Genomic DNA, 27,875 nt, shown 5'->3' on the forward strand with positions numbered 1-27,875 from the left:
CGAGCATGGAGGCTTGCAAACCTGACTCAGTTACACCAGCTCTGTCAGGAGGAACGGGCCAAAATTCACCCAACTTATTGTGGGAAGCTTGTGGAAGGCTACCCGAAACGTTTGACCCAAGTTAAACAATTAAAGGCAATGCTACGAAATACTAATTGAGTGAATGTAAACTTCTGACCCACTGGGAATGTGATGAAAGAAATAAAAGCAGAAAATAAATAATTCACTCTACCTTATTCTGACATTTCACATTCTTAAAATAAAGTGGTGATCCTAACTGACCTAAGACAGGGAATTTTTACTAGGATTAAATGTCAGGAATTGTGAAAAACAGAGTTTAAATGTATTTGGCTAAGGTGTATGTAAACTTCCGACTTCAACTGTACGCGTGTGTGTGGGTGTGTGTGTGAGTGAGTACATATGTGCTAAGGTGCAGAGTCAGTGCAGGTGGTCAGTACATTTGAAGTGTTCAGCAGTCTGATGGCTTGTAGATAGAAACGGTCTCTGAGCTTGTTGGTAGCTGTAAATGTAAATGTGTAATGGGCTAACCAATCTTTTTTTAAGAGAAACGGGGTTGGAAGGTAGGATTTAGTTTCTCCCTGTCTCTGGCCAACATTCCAGTACGGTAGGTGGCGGTAATGCACCATAATGTTGGAGCGCCAACCGCCAATAAACCCCACTGAAGAAGAAGTAGGCCGATGATGAGTGAACATTTGATAGTGAACGTGCACTCATACTACCCCGTACAGTAGGTGGGGGTAATACATTTTATGGGTGTAGTCTCCCAATTAACCTTGAAGAAGAAGAAGAAGAAGCAGGCTCATAACTCAACAAAAACGTTCGCTAACAAATGGGGTCCTTCCAGTGCGTCGCGCGGAGCAGCTGATTTTGTGTAGAGCTGCTAGGCATTTTCAAGGTAGGCATATCACCTTGGGATATTTACAATATTATGCAGATTTAACCTCGGTTTGTGGTATGTGAGCCACCGGTTTGGAGGCGGGTGAAAGGGATGTTGCTCAGTTGCAAGGGAGTCCTCAGACATTGTTTTCATGATTTCCTCATGCAGCTACTTTAACTGTCATTCGATACTGCTCGTCAGCTGTGGTTTTGATTTGTCTGGTTTCGTTATCCACGCAGTCTTTTATTTTGATTTTTTTTGCATTGAATATCCTGTTAGTTTCTTTCCAGGTGATACATGGTCGAATGTTTCAGCCTCTCCGTTTTGGACGGATACATTTAGAAGTCACCACCAAAAACAATACTCTGTAACCACGGGTGTAATCATTAGTCCAAACAGTTGCAAAACGGACTGAAACGAGAGTTTCTATTTGACAAATTTAGGTAGGTCCCTCCCTGTTTGAAGTTCTGCTTTCATCGCTCCTGGGGTTATTTTATAATCAACACGGCGCTGTCACAAAAGGCCAGGTAATTTTGTGTTTATTTCCAAACATTTGCACGACCGAGTCGTCCACATGACAATTCTGTCTGAGAACCTTAACAGTAGCTGCGTTTCCCATACAGTCGAGGCTACACGGTTGCTGTAACGTTGTTGTATCGTTTTATAAACTGAGAAGGACAATTAGAACGGATTTGCTTTGCAATATACAGGCTGATATTGTCAGCTGCCCTCCAGTCAGGGCGTGCAAAATGTAACACAATTTCAGATTAAATAGACCTAACCGTTTATATCGTACAGGTAGGCAGAAGTAACACTTTTGGTGCAGGAAAATAGTGTTCAATAGTGTTGCAGCCTACTGTAGGCTTTTTGTTATAATATTAGACCTACTGAAAATTACCTGAGGCATTATAGGAGGGAGCCAACATGATTGGCAGTTGTTCTGGAATTACCTGTAGTCTATAGCAAGCTGTATTTTGCGTTTTGTCATTTGCATGTCTTGTCGATACTCAGAGCTCTCCAACTTGTTTCGCCAAGACTATTTGTTCATCCACTCAGGAGGACGACCGTGTTGATTTTATGAGCTGCTGATTTTTGTGTTGCTGACACTGCAACCACATTATCATTATTCAAGCACAGTGGCTCTTCAGAAACCATGGGACTGATGCAGTGCTGATGTCAGATAGGCTGCTAGTGTTTATGTTGGATATATGATGCACAGCAAGGTGACACCCTAAAACATTATTGAGAGTTGATTATTCCCCTAGGGGATTGTTCTGGTGAGTGTCATCAACCAGAATAAGGGGAATGTAAACGCTATGTAGTGATACTATACAAAATGAATATCGAAGATTCCAGGTAATGTGAATCCATGACATTCATCAAGGAAAACATAGTCCAACAAAACAAAAGATGACCCACCGTAATACATGAGTACATCTCAATATTAATTTCAACCTGTGTTGTTTGGACTGGTTGACTGCTCTCTCTGAGCTCTGAAAGGTCATATGGTGCCTTGCCATGGCGTTTCCATTTGAAGCAGCTAGGCCCCCCCCCCCCTCCCCCAGATTAGGCCTAGGCATGAACAAAGACCATGTCTGCACAGTCAAGGTCAAAGCTGAGGACTCATGCAATGATACAGACATACCCATTCTCTATAGCACCGTCACTTCCGCATCTTGCCCATACTGTACAATTTGATTCTGTTTCGCTGAACTACATGTGAGCTGTAATAGCGTGCTGGGAAGATCATCTCACACTTGAATGGTGAATACAGCCTGGCAGGCAGTCAGACAGGCATGCAAGGTGATGGATTTTCTATCCTTAAGATATGAGGCAGGCATTATATCCATCAAGGAACAAAACACATCAATCTCCAGCTATACATGGCTAAAAGATTGTTCTGAGAAAAATGGTTGCATTGAAATCCATTCACTGAGTGACAAGCCACTCTCAGGGGAAATGGACCTGGATTTGCATGAGGGGAATAATGTTTTTCAATGGATGTGATATGCTGGTAATGAGAGGCAGGCTGAGAACACAGTGTACCTGCCAGCCTCTTGGGAACACAATCAACATTACTCTCCCCAATCCCTCAGAACTGTGAGTCCTGCTCAAACATCCACCTGTACCATCGGAAATCCCCAGTGAATAATACTGACTGACTGCAGCCTTGAGTATTCCTTTTAATTTAAACAGGCACTGAATGTACCTGGGTGTGGGAGTGTGTTTTGTGTTGGCTTCAAATAGCACAAGCCCCCTTTTCAGTAATAAGTACTTGGGCATACAATGTGCCTCTAAGCATTTTATGGTTGTTGGGCATGGCTTAGCGTGTAACATGAACTGCTGTGGGTTTTAAGACTGCTACTGAATGATAAGTTGCTTGGTTTTGAGAAAATAACCTCTAATGGTGTCTTATTGAATTAAGGGATTATTGACTGCTGTACATTTAGGCTACCCAATCATAATGTATTGATCATTGTCACTAAATAAAAATTAGGGCCAACTTTGCCGTCTCCTCTGGTAGGCTAGTTCTATAAAGATATGCCATATCAACGTTATACATAACTGGGCAATTCTAGCATGTTGAAATTGTGGGTAAACTGACACCATGCACTGCCCTACCCTAAGTAGTTTTAAGGTTGCCACATTCGATCACAATGTAATCACACAAGTATGGTGTGGATGTAACTAAAAACACTGCTCAGGCCTTGACACAGTTAAGCCTTGTTCACTTTGGCAGTTTGAAGTGACTCAAATCAAATAGTTTTTTGTTGCATATCTGACTCAAATCTGTTCTTTTTTTCCTGCAGTCTGAACAGTCAAAAAGCACATGGAATCAGATATTTCAAGCAACATTTCACCTTCTTAGGTGGTTTGAAATCAGATACAAATCAGATTCCTGGCCATGTGACTTGTTTCTGAATGGTCAAATCTGATTTATTTGCCCTCAAGTGGTTTTAGACTGTTATATGGTGTATCTTGTTGCTTGCTACTCTGACAGTTTTGGCAAGAACTTGTGTAGCTAGCTAGCTTTTGATTATTTATTTACAAATGAGTGAATGTGCTAGAAAGCTAAACGGCTACCTAGCTAGTTGATTGTCATGGCTAGCCAAAAAGGAATCGTGATTTTGAACATTCAAAGCAACTGGTAAACGTCCATGGCAGGCATTGTCTCCTTAGCTTGCTACATAACATCTGAGTGATAGGAAGCATGAGCACCACCAATCAGCCTACACCACTGTGTGCACACCTATTGTTTCTATGACAACTAGCGTAGCCATGTCAGCAAAATGACTGCTGTCTGAACAACTTGGCCACTTGTAACTTGCTGTTTGGGCAGTCAGTATTCCAAAATGGATTTGAAAAACTAAACTGGTTTGAGCATTAAGGCCTGCAGTGTGAACAAGGCTTTAGAGTTGGAATGCGATAAATCTGTTTATCGCCATTGAACTTGTTAAACATGACAAGTTACTAATGTAAGTAGCTCAGGGGATCCCTAATAAATACAAATCCCAGGCTGCTTGTGACTGCACAGCCATGCCAGAAATGTGACACCCATTCAGTTTAAACAGAAGCACGTACCCCGCTAATGAATGCCTACTCATTACCTTTTTAAATCCAATTAGGCTGTCTTCACAGGGATGTGGGGGTGTGTGTCACTCTCAAAGTCTGTGTGTTTTGCTGCATTGGAATTGTGGAGAAAATTCATTGTCACTCCTGGCTAGATGTTGTATAATAATTTGCAGTTATATGACTCTTGGGTGTGGGTAAAATTGTTCGTTCAAGTTGTATGTGGTTAGATTACCTAATAGTTTTCAGTGTCATTCGCATTCAGCAGACTGCCGGGCCCAAGTGGTGGGGAACGTGGAGCGAGTCGGGAAACACAATGATTGGGTGTTGAATGGTTCCTGAAATGTTTATTGCTCCAAGTGGTGCTTTGCCTAATGGCCTGCATCCAGCCAAACAATCATAACAGTATTTGGAGGAATCGCTAATGTTATTGTACTGTAATTACCTTTTCGACAATGCTCGCTCACAGTGCTTGGCATTTTGGAGTGCATGGCTCCCTCAGCTGTAGCTTGCTCGTCAGACAGGTTAGCCTTTGTGAAGTCAAGTAAGACGCTCATGCAAAGAATGCAGTAAATACACCATGATCCACAAAAGACTAGCATCTCTAGGTTTGTGTTTTGAATAGGGAACATAGTGTGCAGTGCCATGAACACCCTCCAGGTCTAACTCTAGAGCACATCAACAGTATGTTTAATCCCTGATCAAATTGTACACTGCAAAGGTATATACATTAATCTCTGTCAATAAGCCTCAGGCTGGCCTGACAGACACTACTGCAGCAGTGGAGTTTAAAGTAATACTGCATCTTTAAAATGGATACACGCTTTACACATATGCTCAGTGGAACTACAAACCCAGATCTTTAGAACATTATAGCCATATAGGCTTTGATTCTGATGTGATTTGAAGCAAAAGGTGATAGGCCTGCAGCTCTGTAGGCTGGGTGATGATAAAGACCCATTTAAGGGGTCAAGCGAACCAGTAGTGAGCAGCATACTGTACACTTATGTAATTTCACTGAAGAAAAGGGTGACAATGCTTTTATAAGTGCATGCATTAGTTATAACTGGTCATGTATTTGAGGCCCGTCGATCATCTCATTCCAAAATCATAGGCATTAATATGGTGTTGGTCCCCCCTTTGCTGCTATAACAGCCTCCACTCTTCTGGGAAGGCATTCCACTAGATGTTGGAACATTGCTGCGGGGGCTTGCTTCCATTCAGCCACGAGCAGTGAGGTCGGGCACTGATGTTGGGGGATTAGGCCTGGCTCGCAGTCGGCGTTCCAATTCATGCCAAAGGTGTTCGATGGAGTTGAGGTCAGGGCTCTGCCATTATTCCTCCTCCACCAAACTTTACAGTTGGCACTATGCGTTAGGGCAGCTAGCAAACCCAGATTTGCCCATCGGACTGCCAGATGGTGAAGTGTGATTCATCACTCCAAGGAACGCGTTTCCACTGCTCCAGAGTCCAATGGCGGCGAGTTTTACACCACTCCAGCCGACACTTGGCATTGCGCATGGTGATCTTAGGCTTGTGTGCGGCTGCTCGTCCATGGAAACCCATTTTATGAAGCTCCCGACTAACAATTATTTTGCTGACGTTGCTTCCAGAGGCAGTTTGTAACTCGTTAGTGAGTGTTGCAACCGAGGACAGACTATTTTTTACGCGCTACGAGCTTCAGCACTCGGCGGTCCCGTTCTGTGAGCTTGTTTGGCTTACCACTTCACGGCTGAGCCATTGTTGCTCCTAGACGTTTCCACTTCACAATAACAGCACTTACAGTTGACCGGGTCAGCTCTAGCAGGGCAGAAATTTGACGAACTGCCTTGTTGGAAAGGTGGCATCCTATAACAGTGCCACGTTGAAAGTCACTGAGCTCTTCAGTAAGGCTATTCTATTGCCAATGTTTGTCTATGGTGATTGCATGGCTGTGTGCTAGATTTTATACACCTGTCAGCAACGGGTATGGCTGAAATAGCCGAATCCACTAATTTGAAGGGGTGTTGACATACTTTTGTTTGTGCTTTTCACTTCTTCTCTCTCCTTTCAGCCCTATGTTCGGCCTGAGAAACCGGGGTCATATTCGTAAGGGCATAGAGCTGTGACGGTCATGGAGTTTTGGATGATGGTTATTGGCCAACCAAATAACCGTTAGAATAGCAAAGAATAAATATCAAACTGTGTATTCGGAAAGTATTCAGACCCCTTCCCTTTTTCCATATTGTGTTACGTTACAGCCTTATTCTAAAATGGATTAAATACATTTACACACACTACCCTATAATGACAAAGCAAAAACAGGGTTTGCTGTGAGACTCAAATTGAGCTCCGGTGCATCCTGTTTCCATTGATCATCCTTGAGCTGTTTCTACAACTTGATTGGAGTCCACCTGTGGTAAATTCAATTGATTGGACATGATTTGGAAAGGCACACAACTGTCTACAGTGGGGAAAAAAAGTATTTAGTCAGCCACCAATTGTGCAAGTTCTCCCACTTAAAAAGATGAGAGAGGCCTGTAATTTTCATCATAGGTACACGTCAACTATGACAGACAAAATGAGCATTTTTTTTCCAGAAATTCACATTGTTGGATTTTTAATTAATTAATTTGCAAATTATGGTGGAAAATAAGTATTTGGTCAATAACAAAAGTTTCTCAATACTTTGTTATATACCCTTTGTTGGCAATGACACAGGTCAAACGTTTTCTGTAAGTCTTCACAAGGTTTTCACACACTTTTGCTGGTATTTTGGCCATTCCTCCATGCAGATCTCCTCTAGAGCAGTGATGTTTTGGGGCTGTCGCTGGGCAACACGTACTTTCAACTCCCTCCAAAGATTTTCTATGGGGTTGAGATCTGGAGACTGGCTAGGCCACTCCAGGACCTTGAAATGCTTCTTACGAAGCCACTCCTTCGTTGCCCGGGTGGTGTGTTTGGGATCATTGTCATGCTGAAAGACCCAGCCACGTTTCATCTTCAATGCCCTTGCTGATGGAAGGAGGTTTTCACTCAAAATCTCACGATACATGGCCCCATTCATTCTTTCCTTTACACGGATCAGTCGTCCTGGTCCCTTTGCAGAAAAACAGCCCCAAAGCATGATGTTTCCACCCTCATGCTTCACAGTAGGTATGGTGTTCTTTGGATGCAACTCAGCATTCTTTGTCCTCCAAACACGACGAGTTGAGTTTTTACCAAAAAGTTATATTTTGGGTTCATCTGACCATATGATATTCTGCCAATCCTCTTCTGGATCATCCAAATGCACTCTAGCAAACTTCAGACGGGCCTGGACATGTACTGGCTTAAGCAGGGGGACATGTCTGGCACTGCAGGATTTGAGTCCCTGGCGACGTAGTGTGTTACTGATGGTAGGCTTTGTTACTTTGGTCCCAGCTCTCTGCAGGTCATTCACTAGGTCCCCCCGTGTGGTTCTGGGATTTTTGCTCACCGTTCTTGTGATCATTTTGACCCCACGGGGTGAGATCTTGCGTGGAACCCCAGATCGAGGGAGATTATCAGTGGTCTTGTATGTCTTCCATTTCCTAATAATTGCTCCCACAGTTGATTTCTTCAAACCAAGCTGCTTACCTATTGCAGATTCAGTCTTCCCAGCCTGGTGCAGGTCTACAATTTTTTTTTCTGGGGTCCTTTGACAGCTCTTTGGTCTTGGCCATAGTTGAGTTTGCAGTGTGACTGTTTGAGGTTGTGGACAGGTGTCTTTTATACTGATAACAAGTTCAAACAGGTGCCATTAATACAGGTAACGAGTGGAGGACAGAGGAGCCTCTTAAAGAAGAAGTTACAGGTCTGTGAGAGCCAGAAATATTGCTTGTTTGTAGGTGACCAAATACTTATTTTCCACCATAATTTGCAAATAAATTCATTAAAAATCCTACAATGTGATTTTCTGGATTTCTTTTCCTCAATTTGTGTGTCATAGTTGACGTGTACCTATGATGAAAATTACAGGCCTCTCTCATCTTTTTAAGTGGGAGAACTTGCACAATTGGTGGCTGACTAAATACTTTTTTCCCCCACTGTATATAAGGTCCCACAGTTGACAGTGCATGTCAGAGCAAAAACCAAGCCATGATGTCGCAGGAATTGTCCATAGAGCTCTGAGACAGGATTGTGTCGAGGCACAGATCTGGGGAAGGGTACCAAAAAATGTATGCAGCATTCAAGGTCCCCAAGAACACAGTGGCCTCCATCATTCTTAAATGGAAGAAGTTTGGAACCACCAAGACTCTTCCTAGAGCTGGCCGCCTGGCCAAACTGAACAATCAGGGGAGAAGGTTCTTGGTCAGGGAGGTGATGGTCACTGACAGCGCTCCAGAGTTCCTCTGTGGAGATGGGAGAACCTTCCAGACGGACAACCATCTCTGCACCACTCCACCAATCAGGCCTTTATGGTAGTGGCCAGACGAAAGCCACTCCTCAGTAAAAGGCACATGGAGTTTGCCAAAAGGCTTGGAGTTTGCCAAAAGGCACTTAAAGGACTCTCAGACCATGAGAAACAAGATTAAACTCTTTGGCCTGAATGCCAAGCGTCACGTCTGGAGGAAACCTGGCACCATCCCTAAGGTGATGCATGGTGGTGGCAGCATCATGCTGTGGGGATGTTTTTCAGTGGAAGGGACTGGGAGACTAGTCAGGATCGGGGGAAAGATGAACAGAGCAAAGTACAGAGAGCCCGGACTTGAACTTGATCGAACATCTCTGGAGAGACCTGAAGAAAGCTGTGCAGCGACGCTTCCCATCCAACCTGACAGAGCTTGAGAGGATCTGCAGAGAAGAATGGGAGAAACTCCCCAAATACAGGTGTGCCATACCCAAGAATACTTGAGGCTGTAATCACTGCCAAAGGTGCTTCAACAAAGTACTGAGTAAAGGGTCTGAATACTTATGTAAATGTGATATTTCAGTTTTTTTGTATACATTTGCAAACATTTCTAAACCTGTTTTTGCTTCGCCATTATGGGGTATTCTGTGTAGATTGATGTGGTGGAAAACCCCCCCATTTAATCAATTTTAGAAGAAGGCTATAACGTAACAATGTGGAAAAAGTTAAGGGGTCTGAATACTTTCTGAATGCTCTGTGTGTGTGTAACGCACATTTTCTCTTCTCCTCCGCTCCTGGTTGCCATAGAAATAGAATGAATAAATAGGGCATCCCCATTCAAGTCAATGGTGGCATAATGGGTGGACTGGCGGCCATTGCGAGTGTACCCATAGGAGCAAAGCAGGAAGTGTACCCATCAATATGTGTTGTGATTTGTTGATTCAACTCAACTGACATTACAAAAAATACATTTCATTGCATGAGCCACATCAGTTAACATCATTTGCATGAACATTCTACATTACCATGAAAATGATTGGATCACAATACCAGGCAGCCATTGCGAGTGTACCCATTAATTTAACAGTCAAATTGCCAGGGTTAGAGGTTCCAAACCCATTTTAATTTATTCAATTTCTGTGTCCGGCTGCTGCAGGAAGGGGTGCGTTGCCTAGGCAACCGATGACTCATTTGCTACAACACTTTGCTTGTTTCAGCAAGGAGCAACAAAGTTTCATCACGTTAAGAGTCCATGTTACAGCAGAAACAAATTCAACCACAAGAAGGCCTGGCCGTCCCGTCTGTAGTCAGATGTTAGTTTTTATTTTTTAAGTTATGACGGTTAGTTTATTTTCATCCATAACCGTCGGTTATACAGTAACTGTGCTAGCCCTATCATGGCACATGGCAGCAAAGCTTTTCGAAATGTGACATTTCTTATTGGACAGGTTCAGGTAGTCCCTTCCTGATTCAGTCAGTTTTCTTCCATTTGGTGCCTAATGAACACAACCCAGGCCTTGTGTATAAGTCATCTTCTGTGGTCGACACCAGAGAGGGCCACAGCAGCAGAACTAGTCTGAGTGAATGGGAAGAGGAGAAGCACATTGTGCTTGTTCATCGATCTTTTTTCTTACTTGGATTCTGAAATAGGGTGTTGGGCAGATGTGAGCCAACATGCTGTGTAAGGTGTTATCCCAGGCTGTCTGCCTAGCCTCATAGGGAGATCAAGGGAAAAGAGCAAGGGAAAGGACGGTAAGACACGTTTCCACTGACTACCATTATGTGTCACAAGGCCATGGGTATGTACAACATTGTCAGTACAGAATGCCATCCTTTCTGTGGACAATACAATACATGCTTTACTTAATACACTGCTTACTATCTGAAAGACCTTGTACTCTCCTGGTGTTTACTCTACATAGAACACTGCTTACTAGAAATGTTACCAAGTCACTTATTCGAGTCCCAAGCAAGTCTCAAGGTTCAAGTCTCAAGTCGAGTTCCAAGTAGAACGGGTCGAGTCACAAGTAAAGTTTTAAAAAATGCAATGACTTGTTCAACTACAAGTCTTTGTGTATTTGAGGCTACGAGACATCCCTTTTCATTATTTTTGTCTACAACATATTTTGATAATGTCCCAATTTTAACACATTCCAAATGCAAGTTTCATAAGTAAATTATCAATTTCAAGCAATTTCATACCAGAAGACCAGTATGCCTATGCTAGTAATTGTTGCTTGATGCCCCATTGCTGGTGAGCTTGCAAAGTAAGCATTTCATATTCTTGATCACCAAACATTTTTGGAGCTGCATATTTATTTATGGTAATCCTCTCTTTCCTACAATTTGACATTTGTGCTGCACCCAAGCCTATAGCTAGCTGTACAGCAAATCACCAATTTGTTTGCTAGTTCAGTGGTTCCCAAACTTTTTGACCCGTGATCCTCGCACATGCATGCGCACAAAATTACTGCGCAAATGCAGCCTGTCATTACAGGCATAAACTGTGAAGCATTTTCAAAACGCACGACACAAACTGTTTTACACCTGCATTTTGAGCTGAAAGTCATTCATGTTAGCAGTCAATATCATGTCACATTGTCACTTCTCTGGAGTTAAGAGCAAGCAGGATAATACCTACCCTACCTGTATGCAGCGGAGGTTGCAGGAGATGAATGGAATGCATGGTCTGTCACCATGCTGCCTGCCTGTAGAATGCTTGTTGCCAACTGGGTAGACCCTTTCTTCCTCACAAATATCATAACATATTCTGGCAAATTTATTACATTTTCCCATAATCTTGAAGGTAGTGCGATGTTACAGCGATCTTCAGACATATAGCCAGTAGTCCAACTTTGGCTGTCTGAAATATATAAAAATTATCAATGAAATCGGCAGGTAGCCTAACGTTCTGTTTCTGGTAAAGATGCATTGTAGTAGATTGCTAAACTATATATGGATAATGTAGACGTAGGCCTACTCCGGTTTTGCCTGATAAAACAGAAAATGAAGCGTTTTCTGCATATGCGTGCTCGCCTTTGTGCGCTAATGCTGACGACTGGTCATTGGTCACCAACAAGACGTGCATCTTATTGGTTCTGAAGCACAGATGATAAGTTTTTTAGACAATAGGTTGCTGCAATACCGTAGACCTATGGTGCAATACCGTAGACCTATGGTGCAATACCGTAGACCTATGGTGCAATACCGTAGACCTATGTTAGAAACCAGATCAAATAGGCAAAGGTAGAAATATAAAATAGAAATGGTATGCATATGTAGCCAATGAAATGTATGAAAAGTATGTATTTTTCCTATTCAGTTTCATACTCCTTTCATTCTCCACTTTAAGAACTTCCCAACTCTGACGTTACCCCATTTGAAGTTGATATTTCAAATGGTTAAGGGAAGGGTTAAGTTTAGGTTATGGTTAAGGTTAGGGTTTAGGGCAGGGACGTCCCAAGGATTCTGGATAGCACTAACCCTTTGGGAAACACTGCGCCAGCTAACCCGACCTGTGATTGATAGTTTGCTTGTCCAATCAGAGGGCCGAGTGTGCGTTTCACTAGCCAATCTGTTGCAAAAAAAATTTATTTACATGTGCGATGCTGCTTGCGGCTTCTCTGTCTGCTTGGAGAGTAATCTATGGAGAATCTGGCACAAAATGACTGATAAAACGTTACAAAGTCTTGAGGCTCCAAGTCCAAATCAACTCAAGTTTTTATTTTCTATTAAGTCGAGCCTCGAGTCATCAAATTTGTGAATCGAGTCATGTGACTCGAGTCCACACCTCTACGGCATGCTATCTGAAATGCCTTTTACTCTCCCGTTGTGTTTACTGTGTATCGTGTTGAATCGTGTTGTTGACCAGAACCGCTAAGTAGTTCTTGACTTGAGGATGGCCCGGAGTGGCCTTGCTGGATCTCATTCAGACCACATGGATGTGTTTAGCAGAAGGGAGAGCTCAGTCAGACTCTGCCCACTGTCTGTCTGTCTGGACACTGATTATCCCTCAAGTGCTGCTGTAGGGATTTAGAAAATGCCTTAAAGGGGCAGTCCCATGGCCTGTGTGCTGGGATGACACAATAGACGTCTATATCGAGGGACAGTGTCCTTTGTTTAAGAGGGCTTTCACCGTCACTGCAGTTCTAGCAGTTAGAAATCTTCAAATTCCTGTCAATTTACTAAACTGCATTACACTCAAGAAAATAACCCTGTGCCATGCCTTTGGGATTAGACTCAGTGTCTCAGTCAGTAACCCTCCCTCAAAGTGCCAATGAAGACACCATTGTCCAGTGCTTTACGTGCAGTCAGTGTAGTCCTCTAGGTAGTCCTCTAGCAAAATCAGTGCTCTGATTTGAGTAAGTGGGTCTAATGTCACTGTCTCTGTCCTTCTCTCTGTCTACACTGAACAAAAATATAAATGCAACATATAAAGTGTTGGTCCCATGTTTCATGAGCTGAAAAACAAATCCCAGAAATGTTCCATATGCACAAAAAGCTTATTTCTCTGAAATGTGCACAAATTTGTTTATCCCTGTTAGTGAGCATTTCTGATCAGGAGTTTTTCTGTCTGTAATAAAGTGCTTTTGTGGGTAAAAACTCCATCTGATTGGCTGGGCCTGGCTGCCAAGTGGTTGGGCTGATGCCCTCCCAGTCCCACCCATGGCTGCACCCCTGCCCAGTCATGTGAAATCCATAGATTAAGGCCTAATTATTTTATTTCAATTGACTGATTTCCTTATATGAACTGTAACTCTGTAAAATCCTTGAAATGTTTGCGTTCATTTTTGTTGTGTGTGTGTGTGTCGCTCTCTCTCTCCTCTATCTACAGTGCATTTAGAAAGTATTCAGACCCCTTCCCTTTTTCCACATTTTGTTACAGCCTTATTCTAAAATGGATTAACTATTTTTTTCTCATCAATCTACACACAATACCCCATAATGACAAAGTGAAAACAGGTTTTTAGAAATGTTTGCAAATTTATAACAAAATAAACAGATTCCTTATTTACATAAGTATTCAGACCCTTTGCTATGAGACTCGAAATTGACCTCCAGTGCATGATGTTTCCATTGATCATCCTTGATGTTTCTACAACTTGATTGGAGTCCACCTGTGGTAAATTCAATTGATTGGACATAATTTTGGAAAGTCACACACCTGTCTATATAAGGTCCCACAGTTGACAGTGCATGTCAGAGCAAAAACCAGGCCATGAGGTCGAAGGAATTGTCTGTAGAGCTCTGAGACAGAATTGTGTCGAGGCACAGATCTGGGGAAGGGTACTGCATTGAAGGTCCCCAAGAACACAGTGGCCTTCATCATTCTTAAATGGAAGAAGTTTGAAACCACCAAGGCTCTTCCAAGAGCTGGCCGCCCGGCCAAACTGAGCAATCGGGGGAGAAGGGCCTTGATCAGGGAGGTGACCAAGAACACAATGGTCACTCTGACAGTGCTCCAGAGTTACTCTGTCGAGATGGGAGAACCTTCCAGAAGGACAACCATCTCTGCAGCACTCCACCAATCAGAACTTTATGGTAGAGTGGCCAGACAGAAGCCACTCCTCAGTAAAAGGCACATGACGGCCCGCTTGGAGTTTGCCAAAAGACACCTGAAGACTCTCAGACCATGAGAAACAAGATTCTCTGATCTGATGAAACCAAGATTGAACTCTGGCCTGAATGGCAAGCGTCACGTCTGGTGGAAACCTAACACCATCCCTACGGTGATGCATGGTCGTGGCAGCATCATGCTGTGGGGATATTTTTCAGCGGCAGGGACTGCGAGTCTTGTCAGGATCGAGGGGAAAATGAACAGAGCAATGTACAGAGAGATCCTTGATGGGAACCTACTCCAGAGTGCTCAGGACCTCAGACTGGGGCTAAGGTTCACCTTCCAACAGGACAACGACCGTAAGCACACAGCCAAGTCAACGCAGGTGTGGCTTCGGGACAAGTCTCTGAATGTCCTTGAGTGGTCCAGCCAGAGCCCGGACTTGAACCCGATCGAACATCTCTGGAGAGACTAGAAAATAGCTGTGCACCGACGCTCCCCATCCAACCTGACAGAGCTTGAGAGGATCTGCAGTAAAGAATGGTAGAAACTCCCCAAATACAGGTGTGCCAAGCTTGTAGCGTCATTCCCAAGACTCGAGACTGTAATCACTGCCAAAGGTGCTTCAACAAAGTCCTGAGTAAAGGGTCTGAATACTTATGTAAATTACATATTTCAGTTTTAAATTTAATACATTTGCTAAAAGTTCTAAACCAGTTTTTGCTTTGGTATTGTGTGTAGATTGAGGGGGGGAAAACGATTTAAATAATTTTAGAATAAGGCTGTAACGTAACAAAATATGGAAGGGGTCTGAATACTTTCCGAATGCACTGTAACTATCTCTTTTATCTTTATCTCCCTCCCGCTCTCTGTCAGTTCATTTCAATGGGCTTTATTGGCATGGGAAACATATGTTTACATTGCCAAAGCAAGTGCAATAGATAAGCAAAACTGTAATAAACAATCTGAAATTATCTCTCACCCTCTCCCCCCCTCCTTTCTCTCTCTTTCTCACGCTCTCTCCCCTCCTCTCTCATTCCCACTTTATCTGCACCTTCTCTCTCTCCCCTCTATATATCTCTGTCGTTGTTAAAGTGGCATGGTGCCTGCCTGCCCGGGCCCTTCCCTCAGCCCTGCACCAGAACAGCTAGCTCAGTGTTCCAGGCAGACAGGCTCCTGTGGAATGCAGGTGTTGACGATGTAACCAGTTCTGTCTCTGTCTCGGTCTCTGAGCCCAGGCAGGATGAGAGCCTCTCTCTCAGGACCCCGTTAAGCAGGCTAGGCCAGAGAGATTTGGTTGTATATAGGCAGATTGCTTACCATTTTGCCAGCTAGCAATCTGCAGCACCACATGTCAAATTGGTGTTAGAAATAGTAAGTTAGATTTTACCTATACTATGCATCGCAAATAAAGAGGTTCTCATTAGCTGGACCTAGTATGGTTATTTCTGGACTTTTTATCTTTATCCAATTGTGTCTTAATCCAATGTTATGTGTTTTGCCCAGTCTCATCCGGCACTTTACTCTAGCATCAGCATGTGGCCTAGCATAGCATATTGGCTTTTCCAGCCTGTGTGTGTGTGTGTGTGTGTGTCCCAGGGCTCTGGGAGAGTGTGAGTCTGCTGCGGTCTGAGAGGACGCTGAGGACACGAAGTCTGGAGGCAGAGCAGTGAGCATTGTGTGTGAACATGCTATGTGCTAGCCTGTGTGCGTGATGGCTGACAAGTCAACACAACAGGGGTGAGAGGGAAGTCCGGGCAGAAGCATGTGGCTGTGCCCACAGGGTTAAATGTGCATTAAGAATGAGTTAACAGTCATGGCAGGCCCTCTCATGGAGTCTATATATATATATATATATATATATATATATATATATATATATATATATATATATATATATATATATATATATATATATATACAGTGGGGAAAAAAGTATTTAGTCAGCCACCAATTGTGCAAGTTCTCCCACTTAAAAAGATGAGAGAGGCCTGTAATTTTCATCATAGGTACACATCAACTATGACAGAGAAATTGAGAAAAAAAATCCCGAAAATCACATTGTAGGATTTTTTATGAATTTATTTGCTAATTATGGTGGAAAATAAGTATTTGGTCACCTACAAACAAGCAAGATTTCTGGCTCTCACAGACCTGTAACTTCTTCTTTAAGAGGCTCCTCTGTCCTCCACTCGTTACCTGTATTAATGGCACCTATTTGAACTTGTTATCAGTATTAAAGACACCTGTCCACAACCTCAAACAGTCACACTCCAAACTCCACTATGGCTAATACCAAAGAGCTGTCAAAGGACACCAGAAACAAAATTGTAGACCTGCACCAGGCTGGGAAGACTGAATCTGCAATAGGTAAGCAGCTTGGTTTGAAGAAATCAACTGTGGGAGCAATTATTAGGAAATGGAAGACATACAAGACCACTGATAATCTCCCTCGATCTAGGGCTCCACGCAAGATCTCACCGTGGGGTCAAAATGATCACAAGAAGGCGGTGAGCAAAAATCCCAGAACCACACGGGGTCCTAGTGAATGACCTGCAGAGAGCTGGGACCAAAGTAACAAAGCCTACCATCAGTAACACACTACGCCGCCAGGGACTCAAATCCTGCAGTGTAAAGACGTGTCCCCCTGCTTACCAGTACATGTCCAGGCCCGTCTGAAGTTTGAACTAGAGTGTATTTGGATGATCCAGAAGAGGATTGGGAGAATGTCATATGGTCAGATGAAACCAAAATATAACTTTTTGGTAAAAACTCAACTCGTCGTGTTTGGAGGACAAAGAATGCTGAGTTGCATCCAAAGAACACCATACCTACTGTGAAGCATGGGGGTGGAAACATCATGCTTTGGGGCGGGCTGTTTTTCTGCAAAGGGACCAGGACGACTGATCCGTGTAAAGGAAAGAATGAATGGGGGCCATGTATCGTGAGATTTTGAGTGAAAACCTCCTTCCATCAGCAAGGGCATTGAAGATGAAACTGGTGGGTGGTCTTTCAGCATGACAATGATCCCAAACACACCGCCCGGGCAACGAAGGAGTGGCTTCGAAAAGCGGAGATTTCAAGGTCCTGGAGTGGCCTAGCCAGTCTCCAGATCTCAACCCCATAGAAAATCTTTGGAGGGGAGTGAGACCATGTTAGCCCATGGCGACAGCCCCAAAACATCACTGCTCTAGAGGAGATCTGCATGGAGGAATGGGCCGGCAAAATACCAGCAACAGTGTGTGAAAACCTTGTGAAGACTTACAGAAAACTTTTGACCTGTGTCATTGCCAACAAAGGGTATACAACAAAGTATTGAGAAACTTTTGTTATTGACCAAATACTTATTTTCCACCATAATTTGCAAATTAAATTCACAAAATCCTACAATGTGATTTTCTGGATTATTTTTTCTCATTTTGTCTGTCAGAGTTTACGTGTACCTATGATGAAAATTACAGGCCTCTCTCATCTTTTTAAGTGGGAGAACTTGCACAATTGGTGGCTGACTAAATACTTTTTTCCCCCACTGTATATATATATATATATATATATATAATGGAAAACAAAATCATTTTACAAAAGGCTCTAGAAAAGAAGTTAAAATAAGTGAGCCTATTTTATTAATTTATTTATACAGTACCAGTCAAAGGTTTGGACACCTACTCATTCAAGGGTTTTTCTTAATTTTTACAATTTTCTACATTGTAGAATAATAGTGAAGACATCAAAACTATGAAATAACACATATGGAATCATGTAGTAACCACAAAAGTGTTAAACAAATCAAAATATATTTTAGATTCTTCAAAGTAGCCACCCTTTGCCTTGATGACAGCTTTGCACATTCTTGGCATTCTCTCAACCAGCTTCACCTGGAATGCTTTTCCAACAGTCTTGAAGGAGTTCCCACATATGCTGAGCACTTGTTGGCTGCTTTTCCTTCACTCTGTGGTCCAACTCATCCCAAACCATCTCAATTGTGTTGAGGTCAGGTGATTGTGGAGGCTAGGTCATCTGATGCAGCACTCCATCACGCTCCTTCTTGGTCAAATAGCCCTTACACAGCTTGGAGGTGTGTTGGGTCATTGTCCTGTTGAAAAGCAAATGATAGTCACACTAAGCCCAAACCAGATGGGATGGTGTATCGCTGCAGAATGCTGTGGTAGCCATGCTGGTTAAGTGTGCCTTGAATTCTAAATAAGTCACTGACAGTGTCACCAGCAAAGCACCATCACACCTCTTCCTCCGTGCTTCACGGTGGGAACCACACATGCGGAGATCATCCGTTTACCTACTCTGCGTCTCACAAAGACACAGCGGTTGGAACCAAAAATCTCAAATTTGGACTCATCAGACAAAAGGACATATTTCCACCGGTCTAATGTCCATTGCCCAAGCAAGTCTCTTCTTATTTTTGGTGTCCTTTAGTAGTGGTTCCTTTGCAGCAATTTGACCATGAAGGCCTGATTCACGCAGTCTCCTCTCAACAGTTGATGTTGAGATGTGTCTGTTACTTGAACTCTGAAGCATTTATTTGGGCTGCAATTTCTGAGGCTGGTAACTAATGAACTTATCCTCTGCAGCAGAGGTAACTCTGGGTCTTCCTGTGGCGGTCCTCATGAGAGCCAGTTTCATCATAGCACTTGATGCTTTTTGCGACTGCACTTCAAGAAACTTTCAAAGTTTTTCTGGATTGACTGACCTTCATGTCTTATGATGGACTGTCGTTTCTCTTTGCTTACTTGAGCTGTTCTTGCTATAATATGGACTTGGTCTTTTACCAAATAGGGCTATCTTCTGTATACCAACCCTACCTTGTTACAACACAACTGATTGGCTCAAAAGCATTAAGAAGGAAAGAAATTCCACGAATTTTAACAAGGCACACCTGTTAATTGAAATGCATTGCAGGTGACTACCTCATGAAGCTGGTTGAGAGAATTGCCAAGAGTGTGCAAAGCTGTCATCAAGGCAAAGGGTGGCTACATTGAAGAATCTCACATTTTAAGATTTGTTTAACACTTTTTTTGGTTACTACATGATCCCATATGTGTTATTTCATAGTATTGATGTCTTCACTATTATTCTACAATGTAAAAATAAAGAGAAACACTTGAATGAGTAGGTGTCCAAACTTTTGACTGGTAGTGGTGTGTGTGTGTGTGTGTACAGTTGAAGTCAGAAGTTTACATACATACAGTGGGGAGAACAAGTATTTGATACACTGCCAATTTTGCAGGTTTTCCTACTTACAAAGCATGTAGAGGTCTGTAATTTTTATCATAGGTACACTTCAACTGTGAGAGACAGAATCTAAAACAAAAATCCAGAAAATCACATTGTATGATTTTTAAGTAATTAATTTGCAATCCTGTCTCGGAGCTCTACAGACAATTCCTTCGACCTCATGGCTTGGTTTTTGCTCTGACATGCACTGTCAATGATCAATGAAAACCGGATGCACCTGACCTCAATTTCGAGTCTCATAGCAAAGGTTCTGAATACTTATGTAAATAACTTTTTTCAGTTTTTAAATTTTTTATAAATTTGCAAAAATGTCTAAACCTGTTTTTGCTTTGTCAGAATGGGGTATTTTGTGTAGATTGAGGGTGACTTCATTGATTTTAGAATATGGCTGTAAACGTAACAAAGTGGAAAACGGGAAGGGGTCTGAATACTTTACGAATGCACTGTATATATGTGTAATATTTTTATTTTATTTATTTCACCTTTATTTAACCAGGTAAGCCAGTTGAGAACAAGTTCTCATTTACAACTGCGACCTGGCCAAGATAAAGCAAAGCAGTGCGATTTAAAAAGAACACAGTTACATATGGGGTAAACAAAATATAAATATATATATATACAGTGTGTGCGAATGTAGTAAGTTATGGAGGTAAGGCAATAAATAGGCCATAGTGCAAAATAGTTACAATTTCGTATTAACACTGGAATGATAGATGTGCAAATAGAGATACTGGGGTGCATATTAGCAAAATAAATAACAATATGGGGATGAGGTAGTTGGGTGGGCTAATTTTAGAAGGTCTGCGTACAGGTGCAGTGATCGGTAAGCTGCTCTGACAACTGATGCTTAAAGTTAGTGAGGGAGATAAGAGTCTCCAGCTTCAGAGATTTTTGCAGTTCGTTCCAGTCATTGGCAGCAGAGAACTGGAAGGAATGGCGGCTAAAGGAGGTGTTTGATTTGGGGATGACCAGTGAGATATACCTGCTGGAGCGCAGACTACGGGTGGGTGTTGCTATGGTGACCAGTGAGCTAAGGTAAGACTGGGATTTGCCTAGCAGTGATTCATAGATGACCTGGAGCCAGTGGGTTTGGCGACGAATATGTAGTGAGGGCCAGCCAACAAGAGCGTATAGGTCACAATGGTGGGTAGTATATGGGGCTTTGGTGACAAAGCGGATGGCACTGTGATAGACTACATCCAATTTGCTGAGTTGAGTGTTGGAAGCTATTTTGTAAATGACATCGCTGAAGTCAAGGATCGGTAGGATAGCCAGTTTTACGAGGGCATGTTTGGCAGCATGAGTGAAGGAGGCTTTGTTGCGAAATAGGAAGCCGATTCTAGATTTCACTTTGGATTGGAGATGCTTAATGTGAGTCTGGAAGGAGAGTTTACAGTCTAACCAGACACCTAGGTATTTGTAGTTGTCCACATACTCTAGTTCAGACCCGCCGAGAGTAGTGATTCTAGTCGGGTGGGCGGGTGCAAGCAGCGTTCGGTTGAAGAGCATGCATTTAGTTTTACTAGTGTTTAAGAGCAGTTGGAGGCTACGGAAGGAGTGTTGTATGGCGTTGAAGCTCGTTTGGAGGTTTGTTAACAGTGTCCAATGAAGGGCCAGATGTATACAATAATGCATCATTGTGGAGTGTTTAGAAATGCTTTTTAAATGCATACAAGTCTCCTGACATTACAGTGAAATTTAAAGTCATTTCTATTAACGAAAGTGAATCAAAACCACATTTTAAAAAGTACTTCCCTGTCAGAGCAAATAGATGTGATTGTGATGCGGCTTGAGCTGTTTTGAGAAGTAGAGCTCACAGAGCATTGGGAGACAACAGACTGTCAGCACAGTCAACCCTAGACCCTTGCTCTCTGCATGTGCCAAAGAGACTGGGGAGAGGTCGTCTACCGCTCAGTTTAAGATTGTGGAAAGAGTGGTATTTTATTTTCATTCCTTCTCAAAATCAAAACAACCCAGGCCTTTGTTTGATCTGTGGTTGTCATACTCTCTAAGGCTGTGTGAAGGTAGTAGGTGTACAGCATGCACAATGTCTCTATGGCAACAACACTGTTGTCAAGCTGACTGTTGTTGACATAGTAGTATGGATGAGAAAAACAAAATATAGCACTGACGGTAACACTGCCGTCTAGTTGAGGGTGTCAGCACTTAGTAAGCAACAGGGTATGGGGGGGAAAAATGCATTTTGAGCCATAGTCGCACACTGCCAACCAAAACCTAGAGGGATTTCAATCAGACACAGCTGATGAAAGATGCATCGTGTCCCTGCCTCCACTTTTTGGGGATTTGAAAGGAATAATCAGAGTCCCATTTAAAGTGCCACAATCTCATGAATATTTACGCTGTGTCATTGAGCGCTGCCTAAACCCCGGGTCGTTTGTGTAATGACACATTTAGGAGGTTTACCAAGGTGTGGAAACTGGACCGGGGCCTACGACGGCATTCTTTACCACCACCCTTTTCCTTCTCTCCTCCCTCTTGTCTCGAGAATAGAGAAAACAGCACCATGACTGTACTGCAAAGGGATGGCGACGTGCCCAGTAGGCATGAGACTGATTGTGTCCTAGTTACCCGTGCATGACGTCTGTCTGTCTGTCCGTGGGCCTGTGACTGCCTCCCTCCCAAACAGCACAACACTGTATAGCCTAGTCTACCCTTCCATCAAAGCTACAACTCTACATCTGGAGGGTGGTCTGTCTGTCCAGCCATGGAGTAAATAGACCTTTACTGTCACACTTTAACTAAGCATCCAGTTCAGTTCCCCCACAGCATTAAAGGAAAAAATCCACCCAAAACCACTCATTCCTTTAATTTACAGTTTTAAATAACACTATGTGAGAACAATATTTTTTGTAAACATATGTTTCATTTTGGCGTTTTTATAATAGGGTTGGTAGCAAAATGGAAAATCTGTTGCAGCTCAAGTCAGCTCAAATCAGCATGTAACATAGCTAATTAGCTATAAAATCACATAAACATTCTCACCATGTTCAACCTGCAGATCGATGTGCCTCAGAGTGGAGTCTAACATTTGCAACGGCAGATGTCCTTTTGAGGAGATGGGGAAACATTGCCCATGCTACGTCAATGGGCCGCCTTGTGCATTCTGGGCGATTCTGGGACAAGGAGCGCTCTCCATCAAGGAGTGAATGGGAGTCTATTGGCTGCTTGCTCAAAAACCCAACATTTAGCACAAATTCCGTCAACAAGAAGTACAACATTACCAATCTTTTCAGAGATGTGAGATAATTAACTTTCTATCTGTAGTATCGTATAGCTTTGGAATCGTGACATTACGTACTTTTGAAGAAAATAGGCTTGTTTCTCCACATACACACTGATTTTGAGAAGGGATTGCATGATGATTAGCTTAGCAACCGCGAAACGCAGCATGAAACGTGAACACAATTGGTCAACAGTTTGCTGGGTGGGGCGTTTATACGTTCCTTCATTCATTCATTGGATTCCTTTCTCCTTTCTATAATATCTCTGGCAACGGCACCATGCAACGCACCCTGGACTAAAGAGGCAGGCCAATAGGAAAAATGTGCTAGACCCTCCGTTATAGTCCCAAGTTTTCAAGGTAGGAATATCGGTAAAATATGATCAATGGCTCATTTGAGAAAAGAGATCCTCCCGAGTTATGACATCGGCCAGTATTGAAATCTGACATGTATGGTAAAAATTGTATTCCTATTAACTTCCAGAGCGACTTTCTCACGGTGCTACGTCATACCGGCCTGGTTTTCTGCCTGCTTCAATGCCAGTAACTCAGATACACATGCAATGACCCAGGGAATCGATAGAACATCACTCAGAGATGCACAAAAACAATATTACATTCAAAATGGGTGAACCTTTCCTTTTAAGGACAAAAGGCCAATTGTTTGATATCCGGGCCCGCCCTGCACTATACTATACTACACTACACTCGGCATGTCATGTCACCTCAGATCCTCATCGAGGGGGGAAAAAAAGTGTGCCCAAAATAAAGGACCTCTGCATCCCTCTGGGTTATGAATTTAGGTCAGTTGGCTGGGGCAGAAGGGAACTGGAGAGCGGTGAAGAAGTGTGGCCTCCTGAGATCACTGGCCCTATATTACAGAAGCATTGGTGACGGTGGAATGGAAACCTATGTCCTATATTCTACATTTGTGACCGGTGAGGGAGATGTTCGTAATACGCAGCTTTTCAGTTATAGCATTTTGTTTCGATAACGGCCTGGCATAAAGAGTGTTCCATTCTTTGGATTATCTTATTGCTTTCATAATGCTGTGTGTTGAATCATTTGTGCCATTGTAAACCTTGAGCTAACAGTTGGGGGGGAGATGGGTAGAGAAATCGAGTAATCACTCTCAATTTACCTGTTTGCGAGAAAATGGTCTAAATGAAACCCAGCTGCATTTCGAACAATACTGTCAGTGTTACTGTTGCATATTGCAATGTGCTTATCACCTGCTCCTATCCACGGTTTTCCACTCATTCTGAAACGTTGAATGCATGACTTCCATGGCAACCAGAAGTTTAATGAGTCACCGTGTTCTTGTCACAGGGCCAGGGGTGACCTTCACAGAGAAAGACAGATTAGGAGCAGTTTGACACCAGAGTCCACCATGCCGGTGGCCCTTGGCCCTCAGACCAGCCTGGCGCGCACACCCACACACACGGCCAAACATGCATGAGAATGAGGCCACTAGGTTATGGTGCATTTGATGGAATATTCTCCTGATTGAGTTCATCTTCATCTGCTCGTATTGATGAACGAGTTAGTAACTAATGCAGCGTGGAGAGCATTTACCACGGGTTGCAAAATATATTGTGTTAATTCATTTCCTTTGTGAATAGGCTTGTAGCCTACAGTAGGTGGTTCCTGTCAACATGTATTATGGTTGATTGTAGTTGAGGGATGAGAGAAGATGACATCCTTCCTTTTGTAGTATGCCCAGGCTAGAGATGAAGAGATGTTTCTCAGGTCTTCATGTTGTAGCTGGGACGTTTCCATCGCCTGATCTCTGCATACAAAACATCCCTTGGCAAAGACAATGACATAGCATTGACTTGCCCTCTGTCTCGCTTGCAACATCAAGACAATTAAATAGCATTGACTTGCCCTCTGTCTCGCTTGCAACATCAAGACAATTAAATAGCATTGACTTGCCCTCTGTCTCGCTTGCAACATCAAGACAATGACATGGCATTGACTTGCCCTCTGTCTAGCTTGCAACATCAAGGATGTCATACTCTGACTGCCTCTCAGAGAAGTCGTCATTCCACTTCAATGTGTCAACGCTGCTGTCATCTTGTTATTTTATGATTCCAAGACATTGCAGTATCCTCCCTTATTCCAATGCAATGTATTTTATGGAAATGTTAGTTTTGTAAACAATGGAAAAACACTTGTCATTGCAAAATGTTCACAGCCATACGTCAAAGTACATGCAGGCTTCAAATCAGCTGTTAGATATATAATACAGTGTCTGTCTGTCTTGTTTGAAGGGCTTGACTGCTAACAGGTAAATGTGTACTCTGTCGTACAGCGTATGTCCAGTGGGAGCTACGCAGCAAGGTGACAGAAAATGGCAGCGCCGCCAAAAACCAGGTGACTGAGGAAATTGGCAGATGGCCACGGTGTGACGGAAACGCGACGCTGAGGAGACATGACACAAATGAGCGCCAAAGCCTCTCTTAATTAGCTGTCTAGAGCAAGGAGTGCAGCGAGGGAGGAACACGAGACGATGGCAGGCCCACTAAGCACGTCCATTAGAGGCCTTGATCTGACTAATCACCCTGTGGACATAATAGTGTTGTGATTGTTAGCCTTTTAGCCTCAATTAGCCTGTTAGCCTAGTCGGTTAACCTAGCTTAGCCTTTTAGCGTTGTAATTTTTTGTTTTTGTGGTTTGGACTTGAACTCTGGAAATATTTTTGAACTCCTATTAGGTTGAGATCATTGTGTGTGTGATGTTGAGGAACTAAACGTTCAATGAGATTAGTGTGGCAGCTTTTGGTTGGCCAGCATGTGGTTTGACTCAGCAGTCAGCCTCTATGGTCTTCTTAGTGCTTCATTGATATGGTCCTTGAGCTTTGAATTTGCATAGAGAGCAAAAAAAAAACTTCTTATGATTTCACCATAGGAATATTTGTGTGAAACCATTTCCCTGAAGGTTGGGTCATCACCATGGTTCCAACCAGAGCATATGAGCGGAGTGGAGCGGTGAGAATCTCAGCTCCTCGCTCACGGAGCTGTTCACCCCTCCGCTCCCCCCGCTCAAAGCCACATCAGGCCAGTCCGCTCATTATCGCTCAACGCAGTTTGCATCGCGCTCCACTCAAATCGCCCCCCCGCTCGCTCCAAAAAAGGAAAAAAATGAGATGTTTATCAGTATAGTATATTCCATACCGAATTGACACGTTGTTTGCCAATGTTTCTGCAAAAGCAGCGATGCCCATTGGAAGTGCAGCGTGAGTGTCATCGGTGAGCAGGGATTTGATTTCTGTGACAGCAGGGAGGATCATCCCCAGGTTTCCCAGCTCCTTCTGCATTTTGTCTGTGAGGTCTGCCAGTGGTGTCAGTACACTGACAAGGTGCGTCAGCTGCTGTACTTGATTCAGGGTGATGTTAGCAACATTAGACTTGAGTTTGTTTTGCCATAACGGGTCTTTTTGGAACAACCGGATGAACGACTGAATCATCCGCAGCTTGCTGCTCCATCGAGTGGCGCAGGCATTTGTGGGGTGGACACCTAATTGGTCGGTTTCCTCTGTGTTCAGGGTGCTCTTGCATACACTTTTCACCAGGTGCCCGACTTTCACTATCAGCCTATTAATGTTGTCGTGCTCGTTAACGGCTTCTTTGATCGCCAGCTGAAGCATGTGAATGGGGCACCTCAGATGTAAATTTGACACAGTAAAGTATTGATTTATCATAGTTTCTACATTAGTGGTTATCACTTCCACATGGACTTGCGACGACGCAGGTGGTGCCTCATCCTCCTCTTCATGTTCTGCGCTGCTGCAGGCATCCGCGGTCACTTCACCCTCCGCCTCCTCTTCAGTGCCAGGGAGGAGTTTAAACGCCTTGATCATGTTGCTGGCACTGTCAGTGACGACCCAAATCACATGTCGTTGCACGTTCCAATATTTCAGTACACTTTCATACTTTTGGTAAATATGATCTGCGGTATGGTGCCCTGTATGTGCTCACAGCCCAACAAAACCGTGTGCCCCCGGAACGTCCCATCAATGAAACTGGCCACGATGCCAAGGAAGCTGTGCCCTCTTCTACTGGTCCAAATGTCCACTGACAGAACGAGCCCATCACCATTTTTCAGTAGGTCTTCCATCTCTTCCAGGGCATGTGGCATGAGCGTGTCCCGTACGGTGTTGTAGCATGGGGGGGTGTAGCCCGGATGAGCTGCGCTGGCGAAGTGTTGCATCCCTTTGCGTTCTCCTTTACTCAGCGGTTCATAATCATGGTAAATCATTTTTTTAAATGCTACATCCAACTCTTTTTTCTCCCTTGTTATGGTTGGGCCTTTGTGTGCAGTGAAGAAACTTTTGAATTCCTCAACCCTTTTCTCTTGTTGCTGCTGCTGCTCCTCTCGCTCTATAAAATACAAATCCATGGACGACACAAATTAAATTAAACGAACGATATATTAGGCCTACTTTGAATAACAAAATGAATTTATTTGAATATTAGGCTATATTTACCTTTTGCTTTCTTCCCAGCGTGTTCACGTAGCACACTTTCGTGTTTTCGAGAGATGTCTTTTTAGATTCCAAAATGAATCTTTACTGACTGAAACGATGTCACCACATTCTTTTTCTTGTAGCACATTATCATTGTTAGTTCGTTTTATATTAATAGTACACCTGTATGACTTCTCATTTTCCTTTTTGAAGTACTTGGTGAACTCCATTATTGAGCCGAGTTTTGACTGTTGATGACTGTGCAAGACACAGATGGATTCTGGGTCAGGCTTGAGCATGCTTCAGACTCGTGGTGTGAGCGAGCGAAATTGGAGCGGGACATAGGGCGACGCTCCGTCCTTTTAAAAATGCCGCTCTGCGCTCTGTCCAAAATCCGCCCGCTCGCGCTCCCAGCTCGCTCCCGCTCCACTCCGCTCACATGCTCTGGTTCCAACCATTTCAACTGCCATTCATATCCCTTCCGACTGAATGCACACCAACCTTGAGTTGTCTTTTCACCATCCCCTCCACAGTGGAAGA

General features: G+C 43.2%; 1 protein-coding gene across 1 annotated transcript in view; it reads left to right on the plus strand.

Annotated features, from left to right (window-relative positions):
* Positions 1-750: 750 nt before the first annotated feature.
* The window catches only part of LOC121539405 (probable E3 ubiquitin-protein ligase RNF144A-A), a 68,382-nt gene continuing 41,257 nt past the window's right edge, over positions 751-27,875 (plus strand). The window contains exon 1 of the mRNA XM_041847885.2: positions 751-916. The gene's annotated coding sequence lies outside the window, so the exon portion shown is untranslated. The remainder of the gene's footprint in view (positions 917-27,875) is intronic.

This window comes from Coregonus clupeaformis, chromosome 25 (assembly GCF_020615455.1).
Source record: "Coregonus clupeaformis isolate EN_2021a chromosome 25, ASM2061545v1, whole genome shotgun sequence".
NCBI classification, from domain to species: Eukaryota; Metazoa; Chordata; class Actinopteri; order Salmoniformes; family Salmonidae; genus Coregonus; species Coregonus clupeaformis.